The 15,123-nt window shown below is 36.9% G+C and overlaps 1 protein-coding gene across 1 annotated transcript in view; it reads right to left on the bottom strand.

Annotated features, from left to right (window-relative positions):
• Window positions 1–15,123, bottom strand: part of LOC126198732 (uncharacterized) — a 257,125-nt gene that overhangs the window by 167,298 nt on the left and 74,704 nt on the right. The window lies entirely within an intron of this gene.

The raw sequence follows: 15,123 nt of genomic DNA, 5'->3' as shown, positions 1-15,123 counted from the left end.
CAATATATTCTGTTATCTTATAAAATGGGTGTTTGAGTAACCAGTCATAAATCTTACTTTGAAAATATTACTGGTTAGTGGCCGAGCAGATGCTGGAAGTTTATTGAAGAGTTTTAAACTCATTATTTTGTGTGAGCTTGCAGTCTTTGTGAGTCTGTGTCTTGGTATGTGCCTCTGGTGTTGTGGGGATGTATGTTCTCTCTGGTCTTGAACTCATTTAAGTTACTTTTGACATAAAGCAGTGCTGTGTAGATGTATAGATTCACAACAGTTAATATCATGTGATTGATAAAGAGGGGGCGGCAGTGATCCTTGGGCTTAATTTTGCTCATTATTCTGATTACTTTTTTTTTTAATTTTCAGAATTTCACTGACAAAGCAAGAATGTCCCCATAGCAATGCCATAGGAAATGTGTGATTGAAACAGGCCAAAATATACCACCTTTAGATACTCATCAGTGACTACTTCTGTCAGTCTTCAGATGAGATACCACACCCTTGCTATTCTCTTGCAGATATGGCTAATATGTTCCTCCCAGTTTAATTTTGAATCAAAGTAGAATCCTAACGATTTTACTGATTTGATTTCAACAGCTGTAGTTAAACCCAGAATTAGTTCTTGTGTTTTATCAGGATTACATAGGAGTTCATTAGAAGAAAACCAATTCATTACTAGTTCTAGTTTTTCCTGTGTTGCCTGATGCAGTTCTGTTGTGTCATGGTGTGTATTGAGCAGTATTATGTCATCTGCATAACACACAATTGAATTTGCTCCTACATGGTAAGCTAAGTCATTAATTGCAATGATGAACAGACAATACCAAATCTCTGAAGTTATTTCTTGTGTTCCAAATAAAACTTTTTAATGGTATACCTGGTGAACATTTCAAGTGTATAACTGAAGTAGGGGATATATCACATGAAATCTTAACATTTGTGAAAGATATCTTCGAATACCTAAATAAGAACAGTTCACCTGTGGCCGTCCTCACAATTCTTGCCCATGCACGCAGGTGTTACAAGGTTTTCCATTACTTCTGTATCCATCTGTTGGTTTCAAAACATCTACATCTATACTCCTAATCTGCAAACCACTGTGAAGTGTATGGCAGAGGGTACATCCCATTGCACTAGTTATTATAGTTTCTTACCATTCCATTCACATTTGGAGCGCAGGAAGAATGATTGCTCAAATGCCTGTGTGTGTGTTGTAATTAGTCTAATCTTTTCTTGTGATCTCTACATGAGTGATAAGTAGGAGGCTGTAGTATAATCCTAGGGTCATGATTTAAAGCCATTTCTTGAAATTTTGCAAGTAGGCTTTCTCAGAATAATTTATGTCAATCTTTAAGACTCTGTCAATTCAGTTTCTTTAGCTTCCCTGTGACTCTCTCCCATGGGTCAAAGAAATCTATCACCATTTGTGCTGCCATTACCTGTATATGTTCAATATCTCCTGTTAGTCCTATTTGGTGCAGGTACCACAAGCTTGAGCAGTATTCCAGAATGGGTCACATGAGTGATTTGTATGCAATCTCCTTTGTAGACTGATTGCGTTTTCACAGTATTCTACCAATATCCCAAAGCCTACCACGTGCATTAACCATGGCTGAGCCTATGCGATCATTCCATTTCAGATCCCTACACAGTGTTACACCCAGGTGCCAAAGTTACTTTTACATCTGATGATGACTCTCCATCCAAAATAAAATGCTGTGTTCTCTACCAAAACAATCCTCAACCCAGTCACAGATTTCACTTGATACCTCATATGGTTGTACCTTTGACAATTAGTATGGATGCAGTACTGAGTCAAATGCTTTTTAGAAATCAGGAACTGCTTCATCTACCTGACTGCTTTTATGTTATGTGGGAAAAGTGCAAGTTGTGTTTCACGTGACCAGTGTTTTCAGAATCTGTGCTGGTTGGCATGAAGGAGGTAATTCTGTTTGGGATACTTCATTATGCTTGAGCTCAGAATGTGTTCTAAGATTCTACAACAAATCATTGGACAGTAATTATGTGGGTCACTTCTATGATAACCTCAATTTCAGTTTCTGCCACTAACAGCATTTACATACAACCAGAATTTCTTTGAGTTTTGTTAAAGATCTTTTGACAATATTCTGATACAGTAGTAACTGAAGGCTGCACACATTGTTCTCTTGACAGCCAACAATGTTGCATTCAGCATCTCTCTCTATCTATAGCTCTATGCTCTGTTTTACACCTATTATGCAGTAGTCTCTGTTGCTACAGACGTTTCTTTATGGTAACTGTATATTATGGAGGGTCTCTTCCATTATGAACTGTTCTACATATCTATCCATTGCAGGGTCAACCGTTCTTTTGAACTTGAGCCACTGTGAGTCTACAAGCACCTATCCTGTGCTGAAAGTTTCAAGTTCCTCATTGAGATGTGACACAACAGATTTTTTTAAAATCTATTTCACTGAATGAATACATCTTTCTATTTATTTTAGTTGTCCTTTTTCCTTTAGTAATCACTGTTGCCACAACCAGATCATGGTCGCTCATACCAGTTTTGATGAGGAAACCCTCAAAGAGGTCAGGTCTATTTGTTGCCATTAAAGCTAATATATTTCCATCATGAATGGGGTTCTAAACTATCTGTTCTAGGTAGTTTTCAGAGAAGGCATTTTGCAATGTTCTACACAATGTCTTGCCATGCCCGCCAGTAACAAAACTGTACTGTACCATTTGATTGTTGGAGATTTTAAGTCTCCTCCAATGATACAGAATGATTACGAGACTCATCTGCTAGCAAAATAGGTTTTCTCTAATGGTTTGGTTACATCATGAGGTGACCTGGTGGTTTACAGAAGAATCCAATTATAATTTTATGTCCATCCATCATACTGAGTCTTGCCCAGACAATGCCACATGCAGCTTTAATTTCTATCTCAGTGATTTTAATTTCTCTCTACTGATACAAATACACCACATCCATTTCTCATTAGCTTGTCCTTTTGATACATGCTTAAATTTTCCCCCAAAATATCACTGCAGTCAACTTCATGTTTCAACCAGTTTTGTACTTAGTATTACGTGACCTTCACTGTTTCCAGAATCACTTCAAATTTTGGCACTCTGTTGCAAATACTTTGGCAGTGAACCACTAGTAACTTTACACTCTCACCTGTGGGGTGCCTGGGTGGCAGCCTCAGATGAAGGGTGTACACCTGGACCTCTTAGGGAGCATTGTAGCTCACAACACTATGGCACAGGTCCAGGTAGTCACAGCCTAGCTCGACACAGACTCTTCACAGTCTATGTTACAAGCCTTCATTTGGACTCAGAACCAGGGGACCACAGTCTGTTCTGGGGACAATGTTGCAGATTGTGAGCTTCATTGACAGTTCATAAGGCTGGTATTCTCAACTTGCTCTGCCAATCATTGGAATGATCCAAGTCAAACATCAGAATCCAGATGAAAGGCATTGTTTGGCCCAACATGCTCCACAACCTGCAGTTGGTTACATCCTTTTCCCTCAATAGATGCCGGAATAGCCTCTTCAACATGTTGAATAAGGCCCAATGCACAATCTGAATGCACATGGCTTTCCTTCCCACCCCTTGCTGTGACTTTCCTAATGGATACCACTATTCGCCATACATCTGAACTGACGATGGCTAATAGACCCCTATCCTTTTGTGTTCGCCTTCCCCTTGACACTGGATTCAGCACATTTCCCAACTGGTGAAATGTCTCAGTTTCAGTTTCAGTGGGAGACAGCATGTTCAACTTGGTGGTTAGGAGGATGGGTAATATTCTGAGTTCTCCCTGGTTTCTGTCCCCTGTATAGATGCCTAGACCTTTCGCTGTTTCACCACTCACAGACAAGTGAATGAATAGTGATAGATCCCATATTTCTTTTCTTCAAAGTTCTCTTTAATTTTCCTGTAGGCAATATCTATCTAACCCCTAGTGAAATACACCTCTACATCCTTACATTTGTCCTCTAGCCATCCCTGCTTAGCCATTTTGCACTTCCTTTCGATCTCATTTTTGAGACATGTGTATTCCTTTTCATGTGCTTCATTTACTGCATTTTTATATTTTCTCCTTTCATCAATTAAATTCAATATTTCTTCTGTTACCCAAGGATTTCTACTAGTCCTCGTCTTTTTACCTACTTGATCCTCTGCTGCCTTCACTATTTCATCTCTCAAAACTACCCATTCTTCTTCTACTGTATTTCTTTCCCCTGTTTCTTTCAATTGTTCCCTAATGTTCTCTCTAAAACTCTGTGCAATCTCTGTTTTTTTTTCAGTTTATCCAGGTCCCATCTCCTTAAATTCCCACCTTTTTGCAGTTTCTTCAGTTTGAATCTACAATTCATTGTGGTCAGAGTCCACACCTGCCCCTGGAAATGTCTTATGATTTAAAACCTGGTTCCTAAATCTCTGTCTTACTATTATATAATCTGTCTGAAACCTTGCAGTGTCTCCAGGCCTCTTCTACATATAAAACCTCCTTTCATGATTCTTAGACCAAGTGTTAGCTATGATTAAGTTATGCTCTGTGCAAAATTCTACCAGGTGTCTTCCTCTTTCATTCCTTACCTCCATTCCATATTCACCTACCACTTTTCCTTCTCTTCCTTTTCCTACTATCAATTTCCAGTCCTCCATGACTACTAAATTTTTGTCTCCCTTCACTAACTGAATAATTTCTTTTATCTTATCATACATTTCTTCACTGTCTTCATCATCTGCGGAGCTAGTTGGCATATAAACTTGTACTACTGTGGTAGGCATGGGCTTTGTGTCTATCTTGGCTACAATAATGCATTCACTATGCTGTTCATAGTAGCTGACCCCTGCTCCTATTCTTTTTATTCATTATTAAACCTACTCTTGCATTACCCCTATTCGATTTTGTATATATAACCCTGTATTCGCCTGACCAGAAGTCTTGTTCCTCCTACCATCGAACTTCACTAATTCCCTATATATCTAACTTTAACCTATTCATTTCCTTTTTTAAATTTTCTAACCTACCTGCCCAATTAAGGGATCTGACATTCCACACTCCGAGTCGTAGAACGCCAGTTTTGTTCTCTTGATAACAATGTCCTCCTGAGTAGTCCCCGCCTGGAGATCTGAATGGGGGACTATTTTACCTTCAGAATATTTTACCCAAGAAGATACCATCATCTCTTAACCATACAGTAAAGCTGATGCCCTCAGGAAAAATTACAGCTGTAGTTTCCCCTTGCTTTCAGCTGTTCGCAGTACCAGCACAGCATGGCCATTTTGGTTAATGTTACAAGGCCAGATCAGTCAATCATCCAGACTGTTACCCCTGGATACTAAGGTCAAAAGTTTCTAAAAACACAAACATAAGTTTACAACTGACAATATCATATGAGTTTTTTGCACCACTCGTAAATGTTCAAAAAAATAGGATGGATGGATGGATTTAAAATTGTTGGGCACTAAACATCTTGGTCACCAATGCCATTTCACAAGACTATGGTTCTGGTGAATGAGAAGAACTGTTGTTAAAACGAAAATCAAAGGTCATATAATGATAGCCACAGCAATAGATAATGTCACACACAAGTTTCAGCAGACTTAGTCATATCATTGTTGAAAAAACATGATGTATCATGATACATGAAATATTATGCAAAAACGAAATGAACAGCCGAATGCTAGAATCCAAAATTTTAAATCAGACCTGTGTGGCAAAGGCAGCCTCACACAAATGAAAATTCAGCAGTCATCTTATATATTTAAATAAACTTACAAATTGCTTGGATTCTTTACTTGGCGGAATATGTGATGCCTTCTACACTGATATGCCAAAGATGAACACTGCAGTGTCATTTTATCACAATCAAACTTTAGAAAATTGTGGAGCAGCTAAAAGCATGTCTTCTGCTTGCAGTGGCTAACAATGTAAACCAATGCTGATCTAGGGACTTTTCCATGTTTCATGCACAGAACATGCCCCAAAAGCTTCAGTCTTCTTTCAGAAATCATTTTGTGTAGGCTGTGTGGACCACTTCTTCTCAGCACTTAAACATTAAACGTGATCATGAAAACTGATCTTCAAAATTTGTCTCAAGCATGATAATATTCTTCTCGGGTATGCAGCCAGATCATAACGTCTTCACGAAAAATCGGCTGCATACCCGAGAAGAATATTATCAATTATTACGCCAGGAAAGCCTTCGTTGTCTCAAGCATTGTTGGTGGAAAACATTGAGGTTGCGTACTGATTTTCCTAGTCTCAGTTGCATATATAGCCATTAGTAGGATGAAAGAGGAGTACAGACAAAGCTTTGTGGACGTGCGCATGGAGTATAACTGCCATTTGGATCGCAATCGTTGGAAGACTTTAGAGAATGACATAGATAAAAAGACAAGGCCTAGTAGAAATCCTTGAATAACACAGGAGATATTGAATTTAACTGATGAAAGTACAAAATATGAAATTACTGCAAATGAAGCATGCAAAAGGGAATACAGACATCTAAAAAATGATACCTGCAGAAAGTTCAAAATGACTGAGAAGGAGTTGCTAGGGGATGAATTGAAGGCTGTAGAAGCATAAATAAATAGAGAAAAGATACATGCCAACAACAGGGAAGAAGTCAACTGTTATTACTAGAGACTGGGTTATATGCATCATAAAAACCTTAAAATATGCATGCAAATATGCACAAAAAATGCGTAAAAATGCATGAAAAGTGTTGAAATATGCAAGATCAAATAATAAAAAGCATAGTAATTACTGCATGCATTATATCTCAAAGTTGAACCTGTGCCTATCAGTTAAGAGGAAGAGTGCTAGACATGCGAAAAATCGGTACATTTAGAATGCTGATATTATTTTCTGGATACTTTCTGGTAGAGGTTAGGTCTTTCTGGGATTATTTTCTAAAAATTTTCAAAATGGGGATGCATACGGTGTTTCAAGAATTATTCCTTCTTTGCTGTTGTTGTTGGTAACAAGTGGATGTGATGCAAGTGAGTTGCAGCAAAAAAATCGAGATGTACAGGACCAACTTCGAGATGTATTGCATGCAGGCACGCTGAAAAACACCATAATACTTTATTTAAAAAACGACATACAATCATGAATTTTTTGAACAGCATTAACTTTTAATTAATACTATTGGACCAAAGCATCATTTACAATTTATTTTACATTTTTGTACTATTGTAAACATAAACAACCTTGTACTTTTCCAAATTTTCAGTAGTAAGACTGTGTCTTTAATCACTCAAAACATTTTTATAAGCAGAAAAGGACCGTTCTACAGCAACTGAGGTAACTGGGCAGTATTTGAATTTGGGTGCTATGTTGGCATTTACTGTTTCTGGTAAAAGTTCACCCAACTGATTAATAACACTATCAATTTGGCACAAGTGTTCAAAGGCTGGGCTATTGTTTAAAATTTTTTCAAACTTTTGTTTAAGTTTTCTTGGGAATACCTCTGGCAATGAGGAGCTCACTAGAATAATTTTATTCATTAACTGAATAGATTCATTCAACACCAAACCTTGAGTTTCAATCTTTTTAATACTTGCAGGTATATGGGGAAAATGAGCGCTAATCACAACAATGTATTTTTTAATATTTTTTAACACAGGAATCGCTAAAAGCTCCTTTGCAATGGCTAACAGCCAAAACCTCTGCACTATTGAAGTCATTAACTACCCCTCTAATGGCCTCAAACTGTTCACTGTAAAACAACACAGCTTCGACCCACATACCCCAATGAGTTACCACTAGTTCAGAAGGTAGAGGTACATTTGGTAGTTTTTCTTTGTAGGTCTTGATGCAAGCAGGAACCTTTAGAAACACTTTCTTTGTGGACAAAATCAGTTTATTTACATTCACAAATGTGGAACATACTTCTTCAGCAAAACGATGTATTCCATGAGCAAAGCACATCACATGAATCAAATTGGGATAAAATACTCAGAGGGATTTTTCTGGTTTCATCATATATGGAGCAGAATCTGAAATAAACACAAACACCCTTTCATCTGCAGACGATTCTGGAAATATTTTTCTAATCCCCTCATTCACAAATCTGGTCATTGTAGAACGATTTACTTTTTCAAGTTCTTTGCAGGCCACTAAATAGGAAGATGAAGGCTCTTCTTTTAAAGCGCCAACAATTAAATTTCCAATGTAATGGTCACAAGTGTTTGTAGTTTTGTCAACTGAAATCCAGATAATACTATCTTTGAGTTCACTGCATATTTCTTAAAGAACATTTACGTAAATTGTCAGTATGTAATTTTTATGCAATGTCGATTAATCTGGTATATTTTGATTTAAGCAATATTTGTGCAAGAAGCCTTTGAGGATAAGGTTTGTAAGTTTGTGAAGAGGAATATTGCTTGCAACAAATGCTTCACATAGATCCATGTCAAACCGACTTTTTTGCTTACCTTCTGACAAATCCCTGCTACTGCAACATGTTGTTGTCGGGAGTTGTTGTTGTGGTCCTTTCTTCTGCATTCTTGAGATATGAAGACTTGTCTTGACATTCAGGTGTATTTGAAACATTTTTTTGCATGAAACATTTTTCTCACAAACTTGACAATATAAAACAATTCCATCATACATAAATGTTCCAGGATCGTCAGCTATCAACAAAACGATATTTCTTTTTCGGGTGGCATAGCGCACAACATGTTACACACTACACATTGTAAACATGTTCAACAATGTACAAACAAATAGAAAGCTAAACTGAAACAATGGAAGTGCGACTAAAAGCTTGTGTAGTTTAATTTAATTGTTGCTGACGCATATGGTGTGACAGCAGAGGGGATTAATCAGGGGCGCAGGAGCACTGACTCTGTCTGCCTGTTCCTGTTCCTCTTCTGTAATGATTTCGCTAAGCAGTGGCCTCTTGGTTAGTGAATGCCTGCAGTTCTAGGTTGCGGTCAGTCTGTGAGACATCAAAACTAGATCGAGCTAGAGACTGCCTGTCTAAATTTTTAAAATATTGTAAACATAGAGCAAAAATATGCATCGTCACTAGCTTTTAGTTAAAATATGCAGTAACTGGTAAAAAGGAGCAAAATATGCAAATGCATATGCAACATGCAAATGCATATAATCCGGTCTCTAGTTATTAGTAAGTATGATGAAGACATTTTTTCTCATAGTTCAATGAGTAAGTGGACTGCTTTTTATTCATTTATGTAAAAAGCTAGGATTCTTGTATGAGCCTGCTGAGGATGGAATCAAGATTTTCTGAAATTCCTCATTTGTTTCATTATGTGGAGAGCATTAATAAACATTCTTACAGTCTCCTGTAATACAATCAGGAGATTTTGGTACCATGAGCCTGTAACAATTTAACCTTTGTGAGCATTATCTGCTAGCACTTCCCCATAGTAATCCCAAAAAACAATCCACATCACCCTCATGATGGTTAGGTCTTTATCCTCTGGGGTGGTGAATTCACTTGTTTCCATTGCTTGCTTTGGTCCTTTGTATTGGGGTCATATTGATACATTCATCATCCGTAGTGATTAGGGAGCTATTGAAGTCACCTAGAATGGATTGACACAGCTGCAATCATCCCATTGCTACCTAGGTTCACCAGGCTTTTTTAATGTGTATGAGCTGTTATGGAACCCAACAGGTGGCAACCTCTGTCATGTTCAAAATATTGTGCAAGACGTAAAAAATCGACCCATGAGTAGTTTTCATTTTTTCCATTTGTGATATTTTGATCATTGAGCACCAGGGCCTTCACTTCTTCTGTGATTCCTAGTTCTCCACAGACAGATGGTCTGCCACTTTATTCTTCATAATTCTAACTTGATTTGCAGCACAGGAAGTGTGTGTGCTACCTGACAACTTTATACTAACAAGGTTGCCGTACGTCGTATTGTTGCACACAATTAAATGCATGAAGTGCATATCCTAGGAAACATTGGAACATTTATAGATCACACAAACAGTATGTGGTAGGACTAACCAACACTGTATGACTGTGGCAACATTGTTTCCCTTCGAATGTAGGAAACAAATTTCCACATGATACTCCACTTTATCAATGGGCTGCGTCACTTTGTTTGGCTCCTCTGTCTCCTCTAGAGGCATGCTACAGTACTGTGGCATGAGGATTTCAATATGTTCCAGGACTGTAGATATGTACCCACAAACAAACAAAAAATTATTACATATCTTTATTTTTTATTTTTATTTATTTATTTTTTTCTTTGAGGTGATAATTAAAACTTTATGACTATGAACAGGTCAAAATTGAAGAAAAATTAGTGTGACTGTTTATATGTCCTCTGTTTAACACTTAAATTATAAATTCATTTGTGCTTGACACCATGGGTGTACAAAAGCTCAAAACCTGATGTGAAGTAGTCTTTGGCTCAAAAATAACTACTTAGGAGCCAATTGTGAGCCACTGATAAAACTGCTCCTTATTTAAATTAATGTTTATAAATTTTGTTTGCAGAGATTTTTAAATTCAGCATAAAAAGAATGTAAGCAGCTACAGTCAATATGTTTGATTAAACTAGACAATACTGTAGCCTATAGTTTCAAGCCAAAGTGTTTGTCTTCTTTAAAATAATCCAAGTCCTTCTCCTTCTAAAAACTGTTGAGATAGCAAAGCAAGCCCGCAAACAATTCTCATGGTGTTTCACTAATATCTCACTAAATGAAGAACAAAGTTCATTTCCTACAATATTACTTCTTTGACATAATACGTGATGAAAATTTTAAGAGTTCAAAACATAAAATTCTTCACGGAAATATCTAAATCTCACAAAATTATTTTTACTATGCAGCTGTACACCACTCAGAAACTAAGAAAACAACTTGTCTTTACTGTCCTCACATGAAATCTTCATACCACTATCTCCAAGCACAAACTGTTCAAACCATTATTTCACAGACAAAGTACCCCTTTTCATCCCCAAACAACAATTATCATCCAATCCTTCTATCCTGTATGCTCCCTCACACACATAGCTATCCAATGTGTAACTGGCTGTTGCTTTTTACTGCTTCTTTTCCAGCAGTGCTGTCACTAGCATCGTATCTCAACACAATATCAAATTTACAATTTTTGAGCCTTATGGCTGATTTACATTTAAATGATGTCTTACATGAAGTGCTCTAAAAATGTTAATTTAATGATACACATCATGTAAATAAATTATTTCTTGAATAATTTAGAGAAATAAATTGCAAAATTGCTGAGGTAGTCTTTTCAAAAACAGTAAATTAAACCACAAAAAATTATAGATATTACTTACTACTGAGGTACAATGTATGGTACCACAGATAATTTATTTGTCAGTACTCTTTCTTTAACATACGACTACAGCTACACATTTATGCAACAATTCTGCACAGGTCTTACTTTTATAGAATAGATATGCTATAAACATAATGAGGTTCCTAATTTTGCATGTTGTGGTGTCTTTTCATGCATTAGTCTGTGTATCTGGGTGAAATTTTCATCTCGCTGTTAGTAACTTTGGCTATCAAGTTTAGCTGTTTTTCATATGTCCACAACACACGCTTGTGTGGATTTTCCTCCTTATATTGGCCATGACTACATACCTGTGCCTGAGAATTTCTGTTGCCATTCATATTGCCTAAGTACCTATTCCTAAGCCTTTCCTACGTGGAAATCACTTTATTCATCATGCTAAGCTCCTTATAGTTGGACTGGATGCTCATAGTTAAGTGACATCTCTGTACAACTTCCCTTGCTGGAATTTCACAGCATGTTCAAAGTCATATGTAGGTGTTCAAATGGGCAAATCCTCTCACAAGTCAATTTTCTGACAGAAGGCTACAACAATGTCCACACTTACATTTCAAACTTGGGAAACTTCCCCTTATTTAAAACAATTCCAGATGCAATGCTCTCATTTAAAGCCTTGTAGAAATAAATCTTATAGGGACAATGATAGAAGCCACAAGATTAAAAAATAGACTGTTGGACAACAAAGCATATGTGAATCAGAGGTGGAATGGTAGAATAAGTGATACAGAGACAACTAGGCAGGAATTGGAAGGACATTTGTATGTTGGGATTATTTTGTAACTTGTATCAGACTTAATCAAAGGACAAACTTTGCAAGCAGGCCCAGAGAATCAAGTAATGATGACCAACTGCCGCAACATACTTTGTTGAATTTACCATCTGACAGCAGAGTTCTCCAACCTGTTAATGTTGGTTCTAAAGACTGGAACCACTTATTCTCATGCAAGATGTCCCTAAAAGTCTAAGTGGTGGTCCATGTGTGAATCCTTTCATTAAAGAAAAATCCCTAGTAGAATTAGATACTGAGCCCAAGGCCTCCATGTGACAGACAGACATACTAAGCTGTCAGCTATTTTCTGTTTGTTTTTTATTGTTTTACTAACATGCTTTCATTTTAATGTTATTATTATTATTATTATATTTTCATTATTGTTGATACTGTTGGCATTGTTTATTACAGCCATTGCTTCTCTTCAACACTCCACATCTCAAACAATCACAAATCACTGTCTATGAGGACTATTTAGAAAGCAAGTTCCATTAATTTATGTAAAGAAGCCCATACATTGAGAGCTCAGCTACAAGTGCCAGCTATTTTTCTACATAATTGTCCCCTATATTAAGGCATCTGCCATACCAAGGAAGAAGTTTTCCCTTTTTTGCCCTCTTTGTAGAATTTTGCTGCCTGTGAGTCAAGCTGAGTTTGTAAGGAGTACTGCTACTTTTGGTTTTACAAGGTAGTAATAATCACACTCCTTGTGTTTCACTGGTTCCTGAAACTTTTGAAAGTGAGTGCACTCTTTGTCTGTTGGATGCGGTGTCTTGTCTATTTAGTGTCAACAATGCCTAAACACTACTGGTCATGCATATGTATGCGAGCTAGGAGTTCCGTAAGGGGTTCCAAAAGAAGTGGTCGCATGCATAAATGCATAAATGGTCTGAAGAATTAACTAGAAACTATGATTACAAGTTGAAAGTATTTTCTCAGATTGTAAGATACAGGTATTTTAGTGGTTCGGTTCATTCACAGAAAGACGGGCGGAATTATTCATGGAACTGGAAGACACAGGTTGATGGTTGTTGGTTAGCAACTTCTTTTGGTGGAACAAATGAAAAGGCTTCCATGAACAGTGATAACCTGCTTGTTAATGTGGAAATGCAATGCACCAATGGTTACTTCAGCATGAATGTGAAATGAGCTTAACTGTTAAAACAAAACTGGATGAGTTTAGGCATTGTTAGGTGGTGTGTTACATGCCAAAAAAGATAATAAAATGAAGTAATATGAATTTGTGCTGTTATTGTTTCAAAGTTACTTTTTTCATTTTATAACTGAGGAAATTTAATATCTGAAAAGTGTACAAGGCACATTATCCATATTAGACATATGGCCAGATTTATTTCTCTTTGTAAAGCTTCCATTTTCAAGTCCTACAGCAGCAAAACCAGTAAAATATATATGTAAGAGCATCTTTACATGATTTGATACTCTCCTTTAACTCACTCTCATCTTCAAACTGCCGAGAACTTGACTGTTTTTTCGTCTTGGGAAACAAGTGATAATCATTGGGTGACAAATCAGGGCTATGCAGTGGATGATCAAACAATTCCCAGTTGAAGCTGGAAGTCATCTCCTTCTGCAGCATACCAAATCAAAAATATTAACATGGCTTCCAACCTATTTGATTTATGAACATCAGTCAGAAGCTTTAGGACCCATCATGCACAAAATATGTGATAATCAAGCTTATCAGTCGCAAGTTTGTATAACATTGTCCACGACATGCAATGAGAAACTGACTAATTCCATCATTAATCTTTGGAACATGTTCATTCGTCAAAATAAATGGCTATCTACTTCTAACATCATCACAGCATTCATCTGAGCTGCCCAAAACAAAAGGCACTATTATCTTACGGCATTATCGCTCACATTGTTCTCTCTGTATACTGCAGAAAGTTCACTATGACTGTTTACAGCTTAGCTTCCATGTTTTTCACACACAGAAAATGGATTATGGTATGTAATCCACAGACAATGGGAATTTTGATGATAGTGGCTCTTCTTATTTACAGTTATAGTGTAAAAAACAGTTCAATAATCTTTTCATGCCACTGCCAGAGTTTTACTGAGCTGGGTGACACAGCTATGCTAAAATCACTCTGCAACCCACACACCAGACAGTAACAGAACTTGCTTTTCAACAGCCCGCATATTTTCCTATGCCTAGAGATTAGATTAGATTAGATTAGATTAATACTAGTTCCATGGATCATGAATACGATATTTCGTAATGATGTGGAATGAGTCAAATTTTCCAATACATGACATAATTAAGTTAATTTAACAACATAATTAAGTTAATATAACAACTTTTTTATTTATTTTTGTTTTTTTATATTTTTTTTGTTTGTTTTTTTATGACAGCTGTTGTTTGTCTAGCAGTATATCGTTACCATATACAAATTTGGATATCATCTCTTGAACTACACTGCTTAATTTCTGCTTTATAAACAAATCTAACAATGGAAAATCCAGGATGGAATGTAACAATATTATGAGAAAGAAAGTTACTACTCCCCATATAGCGGAGATGCAGAGTCGCAGATAGGCACAACAAAAAGACACTCACAATTGTATCTTTTGGCCATTAAGGCCTTCGTCAACAATAGACACACACACACACACACACACACACATACACACACACACACACACACACACACACACACACACACACACACACACACACATACTCACGCAGTTGCCTGAGACAGCAGTTTTTTGTGTGTGTGTGTGTGTGTGTGTGTGTGTGTGTGTGTGTGTGTGTGCGCTTATGTCTGTCTATTGTTGTCGAAGGCCTTAATGGCCAAAAGCTATAATTGCGATTGTCTTTTTGTTGTACCTATCTGTGACTCAGCATCTCCGCTATATGGTGAGTAGCAACTTTCCTTCTCTTAATATTATCAACAATGCACTTATTTTCATTTACGTATAATGCCTAATAATTTTATTTACTACTCTGTAATTTACAACTTTCAGCTTCTGTTCCTTTTTGCTCCCAATCTGTTAAAAAGGAACATCGCTGACTCCAAT

This window comes from Schistocerca nitens, chromosome 8, assembly GCF_023898315.1.
Source record: "Schistocerca nitens isolate TAMUIC-IGC-003100 chromosome 8, iqSchNite1.1, whole genome shotgun sequence".
NCBI lineage: Eukaryota > Metazoa > Arthropoda > Insecta > Orthoptera > Acrididae > Schistocerca > Schistocerca nitens.
This window is presented reverse-complemented; position numbering and strand designations above follow the sequence as displayed.